The sequence below is a fragment of the Eulemur rufifrons genome, chromosome 8 (assembly GCF_041146395.1).
Source record: "Eulemur rufifrons isolate Redbay chromosome 8, OSU_ERuf_1, whole genome shotgun sequence".
Lineage (NCBI taxonomy): Eukaryota > Metazoa > Chordata > Mammalia > Primates > Lemuridae > Eulemur > Eulemur rufifrons.
In genome coordinates this window covers 55,642,606-55,661,321 of record NC_090990.1, presented here as the reverse complement: position 1 = coordinate 55,661,321, position 18,716 = coordinate 55,642,606, and positions in this window count along the sequence as shown.

Genomic DNA, 18,716 nt, shown 5'->3' with positions numbered 1-18,716 from the left:
AGTTGTATTGCCTTGAAAAATTATCATCTATTTTTCCTGGTAGAGTGGTACAGATTATTGCTATAATATATATTTGAGAGTATAAATGCTGTATATAAAAATGCTCATTTTTACAATTTAATAGCAAATAGTTTTCCAAAATGGCTATACCAATTTACACATCCACTAGCACTACATAAAGTTTCCTGTTATTCTATTCTTTCCAATACCTGATACTTTCAATGTTTTTAATTTTAGTCATTCCCTGTCTAAAATTTGCATTTCCATGAAAACTAATGATATTGATTATTATTACATATATTTATTGGGCAAATAGATATCAGCTCTTTTTGAGATGGAATTAATCCACAATTTGAGATGGTAGAAATCAGTAACAAAATAACTCACATGAAAAATTATTTTCAATTTGCCTAAAGAACACTTTAGTTTTAAGTTAAGTGAGAGACTAATCGTGATTGAAATGTACTGTCTTCTTTATAAAAATTGTTTTCGCTGGTTGTAAAATTGTAGACTAACTTTTTTTTTTAATCTCTTTGAAAATCACTTGTTTTACTTTTCCTTTCATTCTTTCTGTAGAGAAGTTCACTTTTAGAATCACTGTTGCTTTCATGAGTTATTTATGTCTTTTTCTGGCTGCTTTAATGATTTTCTCAATGTCTTCATTTGTCAGCAGCTTGACTATTGCCCACTCATCACTATGAGGCTGTTGAAAACTTCAGTGTCTCAGCTGCCCTTAAAGAGCAGAAACCTTTAGGAAAAAAGTGAGCTCCAAAGCTGAGATCACTTCTCTAGGCTCTGCTGCTTTCCTGGATTTCAGCCACATATTTTTCAATGCCTTAGTAGCTCTCCAGTGCCTTCAAACAGATTAAAGAGAGAGAGAGAGAGAGAGAGAGATGGCGGGAGATAGAAAGAAAGAAGATAGGTATAAATAGATACAGATATATGTACATATGTATTTTCCATTTTTTATAACTGTTCTCAGTAAAAAGATTGGTCCAAACTAACTTAATTTGCAATACACACTTATTTTGTATTTAACTACCCTTATGTCATATGTTTTAATTTCCCTATTGTACCTTCATAATATTAATTGTTAGTTCTAATTTTTTTTGTGATAAATATTTCAAGAGGTTTGGCTGTTTTGTTAGTTTTAAAAATAAATTTTCTTTTTACTAACTCTCCTTGTATCATTTTTTTCCTAATTCACTGATATGGATGCCTATAATTACTTTGGTCTTTTTACTCTTTTGATGTTTGTTTTATTTTCTCAGCCTTCTCACTTTTCTAATATAAATGTTTATATAAATATTTAAGCTTGGAAGTTTCCCCTGTAATAATTATTTTCATGCATCCCACAAGCTTTGAAATATTTCTTAATCATTAATGAGCTTAAAATTGTATTTTAATATTCTTAGTGACCTCTTCTATAAATCTTAGTGTTCAGAAATTTAGATTTTAATATATTATTTTTATTGATTTTAATTTAATCAAAAAATATTTTTAAAACATCTTGAAATTTGGTTTATAGACCTGTGCATAGAAAATTTTTTTCAATGTTTCAGGAAAACTTAAGAGGATCTGAATTTACTAATTTTGGGATACAGGTATAAATGCAAAGACATTAAATGTTTATTTTTTTGTTTATTCTTTGTTTACTTGATATATCAATAAATAAGAATTTTAAAATCTCCCACTGTGATTAATTATATGACAATAACTTAATGTAATCTAACTACTATTTTTATTATATTTTGTGAGTTTATCAGGTAAATATGTTATATACTGTTATACCATCCTAACAAATTCTAACTTTTGTCATGATGCATTATTCTTTACCTCTAAGAAAGGTTTTTGTTATAAAGTCTATTTTGCCTAATATTATTATAGTTACTGATTACTAATGATTAATATTTGCCTGGTATGATGTCCTTTAGACATCAAAATTTTCAGTTTAACTGGCTTTTTTTCTTTAAGACAAGATGTAGCAATATCTTTTTGGTTTTTTTGTTTTTGAAACAGAGTCTTACTCTGTCACCCTGGGTAGAGTGAAGTGGCATCATTGTAGGTCACTGCAGCCTCAAACTCCCGGGCTCAAGTGATCCTCCTGCCTCAGCCTCCTGAGTAGATGGGACTACAGAAGCACACCATGATGACTGGCCAATTTTTCTATTTTTAGTAGAGATGGGGTCTCCCTCTTGCTCAGGCTGGTCTCAAACTCCTGAGCTCAAGCAATCCTCTCACCTTGGCCTCCCAAGTGCTAATAGCAATACCTTTTAAATTCATTCTGTTAGTATTCAAATTTTAAGCAGATAGATTAATCTACTTACACTCTATTTAAAGATTTATAAATTTATATTAGTTTCTACTATATTGCTTTTTTTAAGATGACTTTTTAGAGAAGATTTAGGTTCACACCAAAGTTGAGAGGAAGGTGAAGAGATTTCCCATGTTAACCCAAGCCCCACGCATGCATAGCCTCTTTTGTTATCAACATCCCCTACCAGAGTGGTACATTTGTTCCAATTGATGACCTACATTGACACATCATTATCATCCAAAGTCCATAGTTTACATAGGGGTCAATCTTGATGAACCCTATATTCTATGGGTTCTAACAATATATGACATGTATCCACCATTATGTCATACAGAGTATCATACAGAGTATCTTCATTGCACTAAAAATCCTTCATGCTGTACCTATTCATCCCTCACTCCCCTCTGACCCCTGACAAGTGCTGATATTTTTACTGTCTCCATAGCTTTGCCTTTTCAAGAATGTCATAAGTTGCAATCATACAGTGTGCAATCTTTTCAGAATAGCTTCTTTCATTTAGTGATATGCATTTAAGTTTCTTCTATTTCTTTTCATAGCTTGACCACTTGTTTCTTTTCAGCATTAAATAATATTCCATTGTCTAGATGCTCCACAGTCTATTCATCTACCAAAAGATATCTTGTTTACTTCCAAGTTTTGACAATTAAAAACAAAACTTCTATAAACATTAGTATGCAGATTTTTGTATAGATATAAGTTTTCATCTTGTTTGGGCAAATAAAAAGCGCTCCATTGCTGGATCGTATGAGAAAAGTGTGTTTAGTTTTGTTAGAAACTGCCAACTTGTCTTTCAAAATGGTTGTATGATTTTGCATCCAACCAGCAATGAATAGGAGTTTCTGTTGCTCCACATTCTTATCAACATTAGGTGTCAATGTTCTGGATTTTGGCCATTCTTATATATGTGTTATGGTATCTCATTGCTGTTTTAATTTTCATGTACCTGATGACATATAATGTGGAGCATCTTTTAATATGCCTATTTGCCATCTGTATTTCTTCTTTGGTGAGGCATATGTTAAGGCTTTTGGCCCATATTTTAATCAGGTGCTGAGTTTTAAGAATCCTTGGTATGTTTTTGGTAACAATCCTTAATCAGATATGTCTTTTGATAGATTTTTTTTTCCCTCAGTCTATGGCTTATCTTTTTGTTCTATTGATTGTGTCTTTTCCAGAGTATAATTAGATTTTTTTTTTTTTGTTGTTGAGACAGAGTCTCACTATGTTGCCCAGCCTAGAGTGAGTGCCGTGGCGTCAGCTTAGCTCACAGCAACCTCAGACTCCTCGGCTTAAGCGATCCTACTGCCTCAGCCTCCCGAGTAGCTGGGACTACAGGCATGCGCCACTATGCCTGGCTAATTTTTTCTATATATATTTTTAGCTGTCCATATAATTTCTTTCTATTTTTAGTAGAGACGGGGTCTCGCTCTTGCTCAGGCTGGTCTCGAACTCCTGACCTCAAGCGATCCACCCGCCTCGGCCTCCCAGAGAGCTAGGATTACAGGCATGAGCCACCGCGCCCGGCCCATAATTAGATTTAATTTTAATACAGTTAAGTATATCAAGTATTTCTTTCATGAATTGTGCCTTTGGTGTCATATTAAAAAGTTATTGCAAAACCCAAGATGATCTAGATTTTCTCACATGTTATCTTCTAGGAATTGTGTTGTTGTTGTTGTTATATTTTACAGTTAGGTCCATGATCCATTTTGAGTTGATTTTTGTGAAGGGTATGAGGTCTAAATTCATGTTTTACATTTGGATATTCAGTTGTTTCAGCATCATTTGTTAAAAAGATTATCTTTTATCCATTGCATGGCCTATGTTCTTTTAGTCAGTTGACTGTTTCTATGTGATTTATTTCTGGATTCTCTATTTTGTTCCATTGACCTATTTGTCTATTATTTCATTAATATGACAATGTCTTGATTAGTGTAGGTTTATAGTATCTCTTGAAGTTGGACAGTGTCAGTCTTCCAGCTTTCTTCTTCTTCAACATTGGATTGGCTATTCAAAGCCTTTTGTCTCTCCATATAAACTGTTAAATCAGACTTGCTGGAATGTGGTTAGGATTGCAAAGAATCTACAGTTTAGTTTAGCAAGAACTGACATCTTAACAATATTGAAGCTTTTGATCCATGAATGTGAAATATTTTTCCATTATTTACTTCTTTTTGTTAATTTTCATCATAGTTTTGTAGTTTTCTTCACATAGATCTACATATTTTGTTCGATTTGTACCTAAGTATTTCATTTTGAGGAGTGCTAATGTAAATGGTATTGTATTTGAAATTTCAAATTACTTATTTGTTGCTAGTATTGAAAGCTATTGACTTTTGTACACTAATCCTGTGTCCTGAAACCTTGCTATATTTGTGTATTAGCACCTGAAATTGTTTTATTGATAATTTCAGATTTTCTACATTGACAATCATGCTATCTGTGAACAAAGTTTGACTTCTTTCTTCCTAAAAAGTAATTAGCTAGTAATTCCAATATGATGTTGAAAAGAAGTGCTATAATATTTTAAAATAGATACTCTTTACCAAATTGAGGAAGTTGCTCTTTCTACTATAGTGCGAGTTTTTTTAAATTAATAAATGTTGGGTTTTGTCAAATGCTTCTTCTGTATACATTGATATGATCAAATGATTTTTCTTTTTAGCCTTTGATGTGATTGATTATAATAATTGTTTTTTAACTATTGAAATAGACTTGCACATCTGGAATAAATCCTACTTGGTCATGGTGTATATATAATTCTTTATATATACTGCTGAATTTGATTTGATAACATTTTATTAAGGATTTTAAGAAATATTGCTCTGTAGTTTTTTTTTCCCATAATGTCTTTATTTGGCTTTAGTTTTCAAGTGATGTTGGCCTCATAGACTGATTAAGGAAGTATTTCTTCTACTTTTGTCTTCTGAAAGAGATTGTAGGACACTATAATCTTTTCTTCCTTAAATGTTTGGTAGAATTCACCAGTGAACCCATCTGGGCCTGGTGCTTTCTGTTTTGGATGGTCATTAACTATTGATTCAATTTCTTGAATAGATAGAGGCCTATTCAGATTGTTTATTTCTCCTTGTATGAGTTTTTGCTATTGTGTCTTTAAAGGAAGTGGCCCATTTCATCTAGGTTATTCCGAATTCCTGTTGTTATTCCTGTATTTTTCAGAAATAAGAAAAAATATCAATGTTTATTTTTATTTTTCCTCTAGAATATGGCCTTCTCTACTCTCTTTTTTCAATTGCTTATATAAAACAGAATTTCTAAGGTAACTATTAAACCTCTTACAGATATAAAAATCAATTTTAAAATGGTATTTTCCTATTTGAAAGTCAAAACATCAAGTCTGGTTTTATGTGTGTGTGTGTGTGTGTGTTTAGAAATCCCTAGGTTTAAATTTAGAATAAAACTAAATTTAATTCTTGGCTATTCTCACTCTAAGTTAATTTCATTAAAAGTCTTCAGGATAAATGAGTTGTGTTCTAAAGGAGACTTTTTTGTTTGTTTATTAAAACTATAAGCATTGCTATTAACCAAAGATAGAAGTTCTTTCAGATTCTAGTCATACACATTGCATTAGTAAAATAATAGGTTTAATATGCGAATGGCAAGTAGGTAAGGAGTTGCATGTACAAATGAATATATTTAATGAAAAAGTACTACTCACTTTCTAAAATTCGTCATCTCTTTCTTGTTTAGTTTATTACTGGAAGTATTAATCACTAATTATTAGTATTATTCTTAACTTTATATTAACACTACAATCATTATTAATGCTATTAATGATCACATACAAAATGTATAGTGTTATTTTTTTGTTGGTTATGTGTAAAAACTTTAAGTTCTCAAAAACTATGCAAAAAAAAAGATTAAAAAAATGATGGAAAGAGTATTTAAGTGACTTATGGGAAAAAGTAGAGCTAAGACTGAAACCTTGGTAGTCTATTCCAACGCCTACGTCCTAACTATTACATTGTTCTATATTCCTACTATAAATTATACAAATCCTCATTATAATCTTTACTAAATATACTTATATGTATGTATATATTTCTTTATAACTAAAAAATAAGAAATCTAATTTTTTGTATAAAACTGAAAACTAAATTTTACATATATTACATATATATATAATCTATGGATGGGTGAAATTAATTGGCTCTATAAACTAAGAGTACCTCTGTCCATACAATTAGTCTTGCTGTAATGATAAGTATACTATTAAAAAGCATGACTTGTTGGCTTTTAAGATGGAAAAAATATTATTTTTAATAACAGTGTTAAGTGATGTAAGTTAAGGCTCACAGAATCATTACGTAGAAAAATAAGTTTATTGATTCAAAATATCTATCTTTTCAAGGAATCTACTTTTCCAAAAACTTACATTTTAAAGTCATTTCCATATTTTCATGCATATACAAGCACTCTTATGGGAATGGATGGATCAGAAATCAACAGATTGGATCAAACCAGGGTCAGCAAACTTTAACAGTCATTTTCATAAATGCCTGTCAGCAAGCACACAAAAAAAGTATAGATATCATTGCTTGGTTCTTAAGAAAGCCATTTATACCGCAGTCTCCCTTTCAATACAGATGGCACTTCTGACTACGTATTGAAAAAGCAAACATGTGCTGACCACAGCAAAGACAAAGGCCGGAAGGAACCAGAGTGGAATTGCACAAGGTATAAATGCATTATCGTTTACTGAGCCCCCATCTGCCAGGAAAGCTCAAGTGATTACACACAATATATCCTCCTGGACATACTCCTTGCCTCTCCTTTCCCTTATCTATCTCTTTACTTCAGTAAATTGACTCTATGTTTACATACAGAAAATGATCCAACTGCAGTTTAAAGCAACATATCTGACTTCTGCAAACTGAGGCAAAATGACTTCTGTACCAGTACCATGAGCACGCGTGTATACGCACATGCACATGCACACACATAATGCACAAGCACTGAAAAAACTGGCTAGGCTGGGAGACAATTTTTGTATCTAGAAAGGGTTTTATTTGTTTATAATTTTTAAATCTAATGCAATGAATGGGTAGTGAGTCATAGGCAAGTTAGGTAGCTTCTTTCCCCTTTCACAAGAACATCCTCATACACACAAGTATGAATTCCACAAGCTATGTTTGTAAATTACCTCAGCCTCATGGCTGCTATTAATTGTATTATGACTGAATTCTTGATCTAAACTGGACTATTCAGTTTCTCTTTCCTAGTAATTTTGAATTAGAATTCAGAGTCACTGAGTGAATGGCTAGAGGTTTATTTGTTCCAAAATGTAAGATACACATTTCTGCACTTTTATACATACATATTTCACTACGTAAACAGAGAAACAGAGACAGTTATTCCACAAAATCAATATCAGAAGAAGAGATAAAAGAGAGTAAATTCCTGACCACTTTCCATATTTTAATTGAGTCTCTGATTGAGGCCTGGCTTCATTCCTATGCTTGAGTTTTGTGAGATGATTCTAATATATAATTAACAAGGTCATTATATTCTTAAGCTGCCTCTGATTATTTCAGTTATACACAAAGGGGCAAAAAATATGTATCATTTTATAAGGGTAGGTAATGAAAGGTCATTGTGTTGAGTCCCTAACATATTTTTAAAACCCTGCAAGGATATTTCTCTGGCTTTGGGCTATCACATTACTCCCAGTCCACTAGGCAATGCCTGGAAGACAGCCTCCTTAACCTTACAGAATACAATAAATCTCTGGTGTTCCCTATAGAGCAAATAAGATAAAGCTTTACTATTTAAATAAATACATACTCTCAATATAAGATATTAAAAATAAACAAATACACTGGTGTAAAAAGTAAACTCTTTGGGAATTGGACCATATCTACATTTCACCATATGTATTTTGCTGCTGTCTGGGTATCAAACAACCAGTTCCACTTGATTTCTTATCCCTAAAACAGATGTTTCAGAAGCAGAGCAAAATCCAGTGAATCCAAGGCATAGAAGAAGCAAGCATGTCAGAATGAAAAGAGAATGCACTTTTGAGCTAGATAGTTCTAGCTTCAAATCCTAGATCCTCTATTAATTATATGCATGATGCATAGAGCATGATAATGCCATTCTCTTGCACCCACATTTGATAACTTGTAGTTTTAACTCCAGATTTCATGCTAATACACAATAAAGTTAATAAGGCCGGCCAGCAGTGACAGAGGTCCCCACCCATTAATGTTCCCTAATCTACTGTTCCCATTGGCCCCAGAGGTCTTTTAGTGCTATTAATATCAATGATGAAGAATCATTTTGATTATTCTAGAATCAATTGTCAGTATGTATCTGTCTAGAACAGTAACTATAACTATAATAAATGATCACTAGGCATGATCATTTGATTTTTGATCACTAGGCATTATATGATTTATAATGTTTAATATAAGTACTCACAGTACCACTCTGAGTTAGCTATTACTAGCCTTATTTTAATACTATGAAATGTGAGACTTAGAGAGTTAAAATTTACTGTCCAAAATCACCAACCAGGAAGAGTCAGAGTGAAGACTCAAAACCAACTTTGTCTGGCTCCCAAGTCAATACTATAACCAACTTCCTTTATATGTAGTCAATTAAAGTACTGGTACCCTGACTTTTTAGTTTGACAGGAATGAGGAGACTAATAGATAAAAACAGTGGTGATTCTTCCAACTAGTATTTGAAAATAAAACTTCAATTCATACGCCTGAGATTTTTTCTCATCTATTATTTCATTATGCCATTTTGTGTAATATTTTACACCTTCAAAATTGTACCAGTAGTCATTTCAATTTGCTTTTGATTACTTTCTTTATTTTTACAGCTGATGCTGCTGTTCTGAGCTGTTCTTGTTTTGTGTTATGCTTTCTTTCTTCTTTCCATTCTTTCATTCTTTCTTTTGCTTTTCTAGCTATTTCAAGCCTATTTGAGGCCAGGCGCGGTGGCTCACGCCTGTAATCCTAGCACTCTGGGAGGCCGAGGTGGGCGGATCGTTTGAGCTCAGGAGTTCGAGACCAGCCTGAGCAAGAGCGAGACCCCACCTCTACTAAAAATAGAAAGAAATTATATGGACAGCTAAAAATATATATAGAAAAAATTAGCCGGGCATGGTGGCGCATGCCTGTAGTCCCAGCTACTCGGGAGGCTGAGACAGGAGGATCGCTTGAGCTCAGGAGTTTGAGGTTGCTGTGAGGTAGGCTGACGCCATGGCACTCACTCTAGCCTGGGCAACAGAGTGAGACTCTGTCTCAAAAAAAAAAAAAAAAAAGCCTATTTGAGCAAATAAAATAAAATAATTTTACAATTTTTATTTTTGTAACATCTTCAAAAAGGTAGAAAATAAGTTAGACTATCATGTTTAAAATTGATTCAATTATTAAATATTAAAAATATTAATATAAAATTATTACAAAATGAAATAATTTCTTTGTTTTACCTTTTGAGCCACTGTGGTATCTGGGCTCTGAACTTTAGCTTTTGGATGATTTTACACTGGTGGGTGTCTATTGTGCTGATTGAGAGTATAATGCAGGTCTGAGTACTTCCTACAGGGTAGGTCTGGTCTTCACAAATTCCCTCAGTCATTGTCTGAGAAAGTCTTACTTCTCCCTCATATAAGAAACTTAGTTTTGCAGGAGACAAAATTCTGGCCATTATTCTTCTCTAGAAGACTGAGGATGTGTCCCCAATCCCTTCTGGCTTATAAGGTTTCAGTTGAGAAGTCTGCAGTTAGTCTGATAGATTTTCTTTTGTAAGTTAACTGCTGTTGTCACCTTACTGCTCTTAGGAGTGCCTCTTTCATGTTTACTCTGGCCAGCCTAATGACCATGTGTCATGGTGATATATCTCCTAAGAGTCCTGTGTGCTTATTGTAACTGGATATCTAGATTTCTAGCAAGGCCAGGGCAATTTTCCTCAATTATTGCCTCAAATAAATTATACAATCCTTGTGTATATTCTTCATTGTCCTCAGGGATGCCTTTAATTCTTATGTTTGGCCTCTTACATAATCCCACATTTCTTGTAGGTTTTGTTCATTCCCTCATTTCTCTGTTCGTTCTCTTTGACTAATTTGTTTAGCTCATAGGTGTTATCTTCAAGCTCTGAGATTCTTTCTTCTGCCTGATATAGCTTATTCTTAAGTTTTTGCACTATGTTTTGTAATACCTTGAATGAATATTTCATTCCCAGAATTTGTTTGGTTATTCTTTGATAATTTGATTTCTTTAGAGAATTTTTCATTCATTTCCTTCATTGTTTTTGTGGCTTCTTTGTGATGGGATTCTATTTTCTCTTGTATTTCATTGAGCTTTTTTACAATCCTTATTTGAAGTTCTTCATCTATCATTTTAACCATTTTGTTTAGGTTGGTATCCATTGGTAAGGAGCTACTGATTTCTTTTAGGGGTGTCTTTTGCTCTGATTTTTCATGATTCTGGGGTTTTTTCACTGATTCCTTCAATCTGGCCTCTTAATCTAGAGCTGGCGGTGCTAGGCCTTCTTATGGTCCTGTCTCAGAGTCTCCAAAGATTGATCCCTGATTGTGCCAGGGAGAGGAGTGCTGGTCCTGACTTGCCTTTGGGGTGTTTTGGCAGGGTTGAAGAACTATGAGCTGTTTTCTTCACCTTTTTTCAACAGAGTGTAGTGAGATTGGTCCCCCAGCTTAATCTCTGAGCTGGTGGATTGTACTTGTGGATACGAAGTTACCATTCCCTAATTACTTGAATTGGAAGGCACTATGTTTAGCTATGGGGTTGTTCCCCCATCATTGATTGTAGTTTGCATGGAAGAGCCAGCTGCCAAGGTAATCTTTTGTGCTCTTGGTAGGCTCTGGTCCCCCAGGTGGGGCACACGACTGCTGCAAGCTTTAGGATGAACCCTTTAGCTCTAAGGGGGTTTCTTGGTCCATACTCCCCCTGAAAAGGGGGAAGGAGCAAGATAGATCATGGCTGGAATGCCAGAATCTGCCTCTCCGACTTCTCATAAGAATTACATTTCCTAGAAAGCACTTCTATAATAGTCTTCTTTCTGTGAATATAATTTCAAACATTAAAGCTCTAATTTGGAAGACTATAACTGGAATATATTGTAACAAATTTATAAGTTTCTAATTAATTTTCTCCCATCCTTCCCCTTCTCCCCCAGAAGTCACTCTCTCAGAATGAATATAGAAGTTGGGATTGAGGGGAAAGGAGGTACAGCTTCTGGAGAAAAGGAGAATGCTTTTCGGACTACCTCCCCATTAAAAGAGATACAAGTGGATTCTCACATTTTAATCAGACTTTATAAAATTAGGCAAGAGTGTTTTGAATATAAAAGGGCAACACTGTGGTATCAGTCCTGCTAAATATCAGGAGTATAACAAAATCACAACTAATAAAATCATGTAACACTGGTACAATGTTAGAAATGAAAAAACAGACATTTTTTGTAAAAATTAGTGTTTGATAAAAAAGAATTTACAGATCAGAGAATGAAGAAAAAACAAAAAGTTTATTCCTGAATTAGTTCATATATCAAACAAATTCTTCATGGATTCAAATATTGACAAATTCAAAACCAAATTATATAAAGATAAACTGTAACATAAATTATAATTCAGACATTATTCTACGAATCTAAGGCAGATAACCAATGGCTTTATTTTTATATTAAGTGTTCATGTATTGGGAAAGCCATTATTGTTAAAATGAGAAATCTCTCCAAATTAATCTGTGGAGTTAATGAAATCCCAATCAAAATCATAGCAAGCTATTTTGTAGATGTTGGCAAAATGATTCTCAAATTTATATGGAAAATACAAAAACATAGAAGAAGCAATGCTATACTGAAGAAAAGGAAGAAAATTAGAGGACTCCCACTATCTGATATAATGACTTACTATAAAATTACAGTTAACAAGACGGTACAGTATCAGTGAAAAAAAAGGACACACAGATCTATGCAACAGAATAAAGATCCCAGAAATTGACACTCGCAAATATTGCCAATTGATCTTTGACAAAGGGACAAAGCCAATGCAATAGAGAAAGGTCTATTTTATAAATGATGGTGCTAGAACAATCAAACATTCATAAGCAAAAAAAAAAAAAAAAAAGAAAGAAAAGAAAGAAAAGAAGAAATTAGACACAAACCTTATACCGTTCTCAAAAATGAACTTAAAATGGATCATGGGATTCTAGACCTAAATACAAAATGTAAATTATAGAAATTCTACAAGATAACATAGGAGAAAATCTAGGTGAACTTGGGTTTGGTGATGAGTTTTTTAGATACAACACCAAAAACATGATCTATGAAAGAAAACATTAAGTTACATTTTATTAAATTATAATAAAACTTCGGTTTACAAATACCGTGTAAAGAGAATGAAAATACGAGCCCAGACTGGGTAAAAACATTTGCAAACATATATAAAATAAAGAAATTGTATTCAAATAAAATAAAAATCACTCAACAAGAAAACAAACAACCTAATTAAAAATTGGCAAGACAATTGAAAAAGACCCCCCACCAAAGAAGATAAATAAATGACAAAAAAGCATATGAAAATATGCTCAAGCATGAGAGGGCACCATGGCTCATGCCTGTAATCCTAGCACTCTGGGAGGCCGAGGCAGGAGGATTGCTTCAGCTCAGGAGTTTGAGACCAGCCTGAGCAAGACCGAGACCCCATCTCTACAAAAAGCAGGAAAAATTAGCCAGGTGTGGTGGCACATAGTCCAGGCTTCTCAGGAAGCTGAGGTAGGAGAATCACTTGAGCATAAGAATTGGAGGTTGCAGTGAGCCATGATGATGCCACTGCACTCTACTCAGGGTGATAGAGAAAGACTCTGTCTCAAAAACAAAACAAAACAAAACAAAAAAATAAAAACAAGAAAACGCTAGTGAGGATGCCAAGCCACAGGAACTGTTTATTTCTGGTTGAAATGTAAAATGGTACACCAGCTTTGGAAGAAAGTTTGTCAGTTACCTACAAAGCTAAATATAGTCTTAAAATATAAACCAGCAGTCAAGCTCCTAGGTATTTACCCAAATGAACTGAAACTTTATATCCACACAAAAACCTGCATACAAACATTTATAACAGTTTTATTCAAAATAACTTGAGAGCAACCACGATGTCCTTCAATATATGAATGGTTAAACAAATTGTGGTGTATCCATATAAAGGAATATTATTCAATGATTAAAAGAAATAACCTATTAAGCCATGATAAGACATACATGAACCTTAAATGTTCATTGCTACATGAAAGAAGCAGTCTGACAAGGATACATACTATATGAGTTCAATTATATAATATTCTGGGAAAAGCAAAACTATAGAGATAGTGAATAGATCAGTGGTTGGTGAAGTTTGGAAGGGGTTGAATAGGTACAAAGCAGGAAATTTTAGGATAGTACAACTATTATGAATGACACTGTAAGGGTAGATACATGGCATTGTGCCTTGGTAAAAACATACAAAACTTTGCAGCACAAAAAGTGAACTTCAATGCATGCAATTTTTACAAAAAGCCTCATTTAGGTGGTCAAAGGATCCTAGAAATAAAAAGAAATGATGACAAAATAATTTATTACATCAAATGTATTTTAAAAAATTAGTGAAGTTGGTAAAAGATAAAGGTATTAACCTATGTAACTTTGAAAATGAGTGGAGTTATAAGACCAAAGTCATAAACCACGTATTCTATTTGATAAAGTAGTTTTCCATGAAAGTACAATTTTGATACTACTTTACATGTATACTAGACTTGAGCTTATCTAATGGAATGACAGCAGGATCTAGATTTCTCACTATTTGGAATGGGAATTGAGAGATAAGAAATTCAACAACAACAATGACGATAATGACAAAAGCTTCCATGAAGAAATACCTGCTTCCAGGATTGACCCAAGAAATATACAAGATGAGCTTGGAAGCCTGGAGCATTTTATAGTGCAAAAAAGTAAGAAGGGTTTCAGAAAACGAAAAAGCAAAAACCCTTGAGTGATGGGGCTATGTCAAAGGGATCCACTGAAAGAGTTCCCAATGGCCAAAGATCAAACAAAGTAATATTGGATAATAACCCAAAGTATAAAATGAACACACATGTGCCCATAATAACATAAATAAATGATTCAATAAGAAAATAAGTATAGGATATGAATCAAATCCCCACTGCAGAATAATTTCCAGTATTTCCTGTAAATACTTCATCCTCAAAAACCGGGAGGATAATTCCCATTCTTTAGGTGTGGGCTACACAAAGTTAAAAGAGAGAAAGAGGACTTTCATAATGGAGAATCTTGACAAACAACATTTTTATCAGGTGATCAAGGTCAACATCAACAGTGATAAATCAGTTTGATATTATGCACTCTTGACACTATGATGAAAATGGCACTTTACTCCGAGGTCTTTTTCCCAAAAACCCATAACCCCAATCTAAACATAGAAAAGACATCAGAAAAAAATTCAGTAGAGGGCCATTCTACAAAATACCAGATAAGTGCTTTTCAAAACCAGCAAGGTCATCAAAAAGAAGGAAAACCTAAAAAACTATCACAATCAACAGGAGTCTCAGGAAATAACAACTAAAGGTAATATGATATACTATATGGAATCCTGGAGCATATAAAGGACATTAGATAAAAACAAAAAAAATCTAAATAAAGTGTGCACTTTAATTAATAATAGCATATCAATATTGCTGCATTACTTTTAACAAATGTATCATATTAATGTAAGGTATTAATAAAAGGGATTCTGTTCTCAATTGTTCTGTAAATCTAAAATTTTCAGATAATATGTAGTCTATTACAAACCAAAGATTTATAGTTTTAACATGTAATGTGCTTTAAGAATTCACCAAGAAAAAAGTTAGACAATAAAGAAAATAAATGTATGTGTGTATGTGCATATAAATATGCACTTTACTAAAGATGAAATATCAAGAAGCTTATATATAAATTTTAGCAGAATTAGCAATCAAAGAATAAGAAACTATTATTATGAATGATGATAGACAAATTGGATAACATAGAAGAAATGAATATGTTCCTACAAACGTACAGCCTACCAAGATTAAATCACAAAGAAACAGAAGATATGAACCAACTAAAAATCAGTAAGGAGATTGAAGCTGTATTCTATATCCTCCTAAAAACAACATAAAAACAAAACACAGGACCAGATGGCTTCATGGATGAATTCTACCGCAGATTTAAGGAAGAATTAAAGCCAATATTTCTCAAATTGTTCCAAAAATTGAAGAAGTGGGAACACTTCCAAGCTCATTTTACCAAGCCAGTCTTACACTCATACCAGAGCCAGATAAGGACACTACAGGAAAAGAAAATTACAGCCTAATATCCCTGATAAACATAGATGCAAAAATCTGCAACAAAATACTAGCAAACAGAATTCAATAGCACATTTAAAAGATCATACACCATGAGATTTATCCATGGGATGCAAGGATGGTTCAACACATGCAAATCAATAAATGTGATATGTCACATTAACAGAATGACAGATAAAAATTATAGGATAATCTCAATGGATTCACAAAAACATTTGACAAAAATTCAACATCATTTCATGATAAAAATTCTCAACAAAGAAATGTACCTAATCATCATAAAAGCCATTATGACAAGCCCACAGCTAACATAACATTCAATGGTAAAAAGCTGAAGGTTTTTTCTCTAAGATCAGGAACAAGACAAGCATGCCTCTCTCACTACTTCTATTCAACACAGTACTGGAAGTCCTAGCCAGAGAAATTGGGCAAGAAACACAAATAAAAGCCATCCAAATTGGAAAGAAAGAAGTTGTCTCTGTTTCCAGATGGCATGATCTTGCATATTAAAAACCTTAAATACACCATCAGAATTGTTGAACACACGCAATCAATAAAGTTGCAAGATACAAAATTGATATACAAAAATAACTTGTAATTTTACACATTAACAAGAACTCTTTGAAAAAGAAATTAAGAAAACAATACCATTCATAATAGCACTCAAAATAATAAAATACTTAAGAATAAATTTAACTAAGAAACTGAAAGATTTGTACACTGCAAACTATAAAGCATTGACAAAAGAAAAGGAAGAAGATACAAATAAATTGAAAGATATCTCATGCTCATGGATTGTTAAAGTTAATATTGTTAAAATGTTCACAGTACCCAAAGCTATCTACAGATTCAATGCAATCCCTGTCAACATCTCAATGGTACTATTCACAGAAATAGAAAAAAATCCTAAAATTCATATGTGATCACAAAAGACTGAGAATATCAAATCAATCTTTAGATAAAAAAACAAGGCTAGAAGCATTACATTTCCTGATTTAAAACAATAATACAAAACTATAGTAATCAAAACAATATGGTACTGGCATAAAAACAGATCACACAGACCAATGGAATACAATAGAGAACCCAAAATAAGTCCACACATATAGGGTAAACTCATCTTTGGCAAGGTTTCCAACAATACAGAATGAGGAAAGGATACTCTTTTCAATAAATAGCACTGAGGAAACTGGATATCCACATGTAAATGAATGAAACTGCACCCTTATCTAAAACTATACAACCAAATTACCTCCAAATTGATTAAATATTTAAATGTAAGATCTGAAACCATAAAACAGCTAGTAGAAACATAGGGCAAAGTCTCCTTGACATTGGTCTTTTCAATGATTTTTTGGATATGACACCAAAAGCACTGGTACCAAAGGTAACAATAAATAAATCGGACCATATCAAACTAAAAGACTGAAACAGGACCCGCACTTCTCACCTTTCACAAAAATCAACTCACAATGGGTAACAGACTTGAACGTATGGCATGAAACCATAAGAATTCTAGAATAAAACATTGGAAAATCTCTTACAGATATCAGCCTAGCCAAAGAATTTATGAAGAAGATCCCAAAAGCAATCACAGCATCAACAAAAACAAATAAATCAAACCTGATCAAATTAAAAAGCTTCTGTACAGCCAAAGAAACTATTAGAAGAGCAAACAGACAACTTAGAGAATGGGAGAAAAGATTTTCATGCTATACATCCAATAAAGGTCTGACAACTAGAATTTATATAGAACTCGGGAAAATCAGCAAGAAAAAATAAAATAACCCCATTTAAAAGTGGGCAAAGGACATAAACAGAAACTTTTCAAAAGATAGACTAATAGCCAAGAAACATATGTAAAAGTGCTGAACTTCCGTAATCATCAGGGAAATGCAAATCAAAACCACAATGAGGTATCACTTAACTCCACTGAGAATGGTTTTTATCAAAAAGTCCCCAAAACACAAGTGTTGGCATGGATGCAGAGACAGGAACACTCATACACTGCTGATTGGACTTCAAACTTAGTACAACCTCTATGGAAAGTAGTATGGAGATTCCTCGAAGACCTAAAAGTACGACTACCATTTGATCCAGAAATCCTACTATTGTGTATCTACCAAAAGGGGGGAAAAAAAAAACATTCTATAAAAAAGACATCTGTACTTGAATGTTTACAGCAGCAGCATAATTCACAATTGCAAAGATATGGAAACAGTCCAAGTGCCCATCATCAATACACGAGTAGATTAACAAAATGTATATGTATACCATGGAGTACTACTCATCTTTAAAAAAATGATGAATTACCTTTTCTAGTATACTGGATGGAGCTGGAGCCCATTCTTCTAAGTGAAATATCACAAGAATGGAAAAACAAGCACCACATATATTCACCACTAAATTTATGCTAGCTGATCAACACTAATGTGCACATATGGGAAGTAACATTCATAGGATGTTGGGCAGATGGCAGGAGGAGGAAGGGATGTGTAAATCCACACCTAATGGATACAGTACGCGCTATCTGGGGGATGGGCATGCTTGTTGGGTGGTAAAAGGCAATTTATGTAAACAAAGCATTTGTACCCCCGTAATACTTTGAAATAAAAAATTAAAAGAGGAAGGAGAAAATAGAGGAGGAGGGGAAGAAGAAGAAGATACATAGATAACAGTGTTCATAATTTCCCTTTACTTCTAAGAGAAGTGAATTTGTACATCTACATTTTCTTTGCTTTCTGAATGAGGTAACGCTGTACATATGTGTGTTCTGAGATAGAACTCTATGGGAACAGATCTAATAAAATCATAAGTAACAGCATGAAACTGAAAATGTTGGAGGAGGAAGAGCTAGAGAAGAATGACCCTGTGACCACATAATACTCTACCTTTTGATTCTAAATCCTGCATTAGTTTTCTGTAATTTGAACCAAATCTAAGCTAACACATAAATTACAAAAACAGGATAGTGGAGAGGGTGAAAATGCAGGATTAGAAGCCAG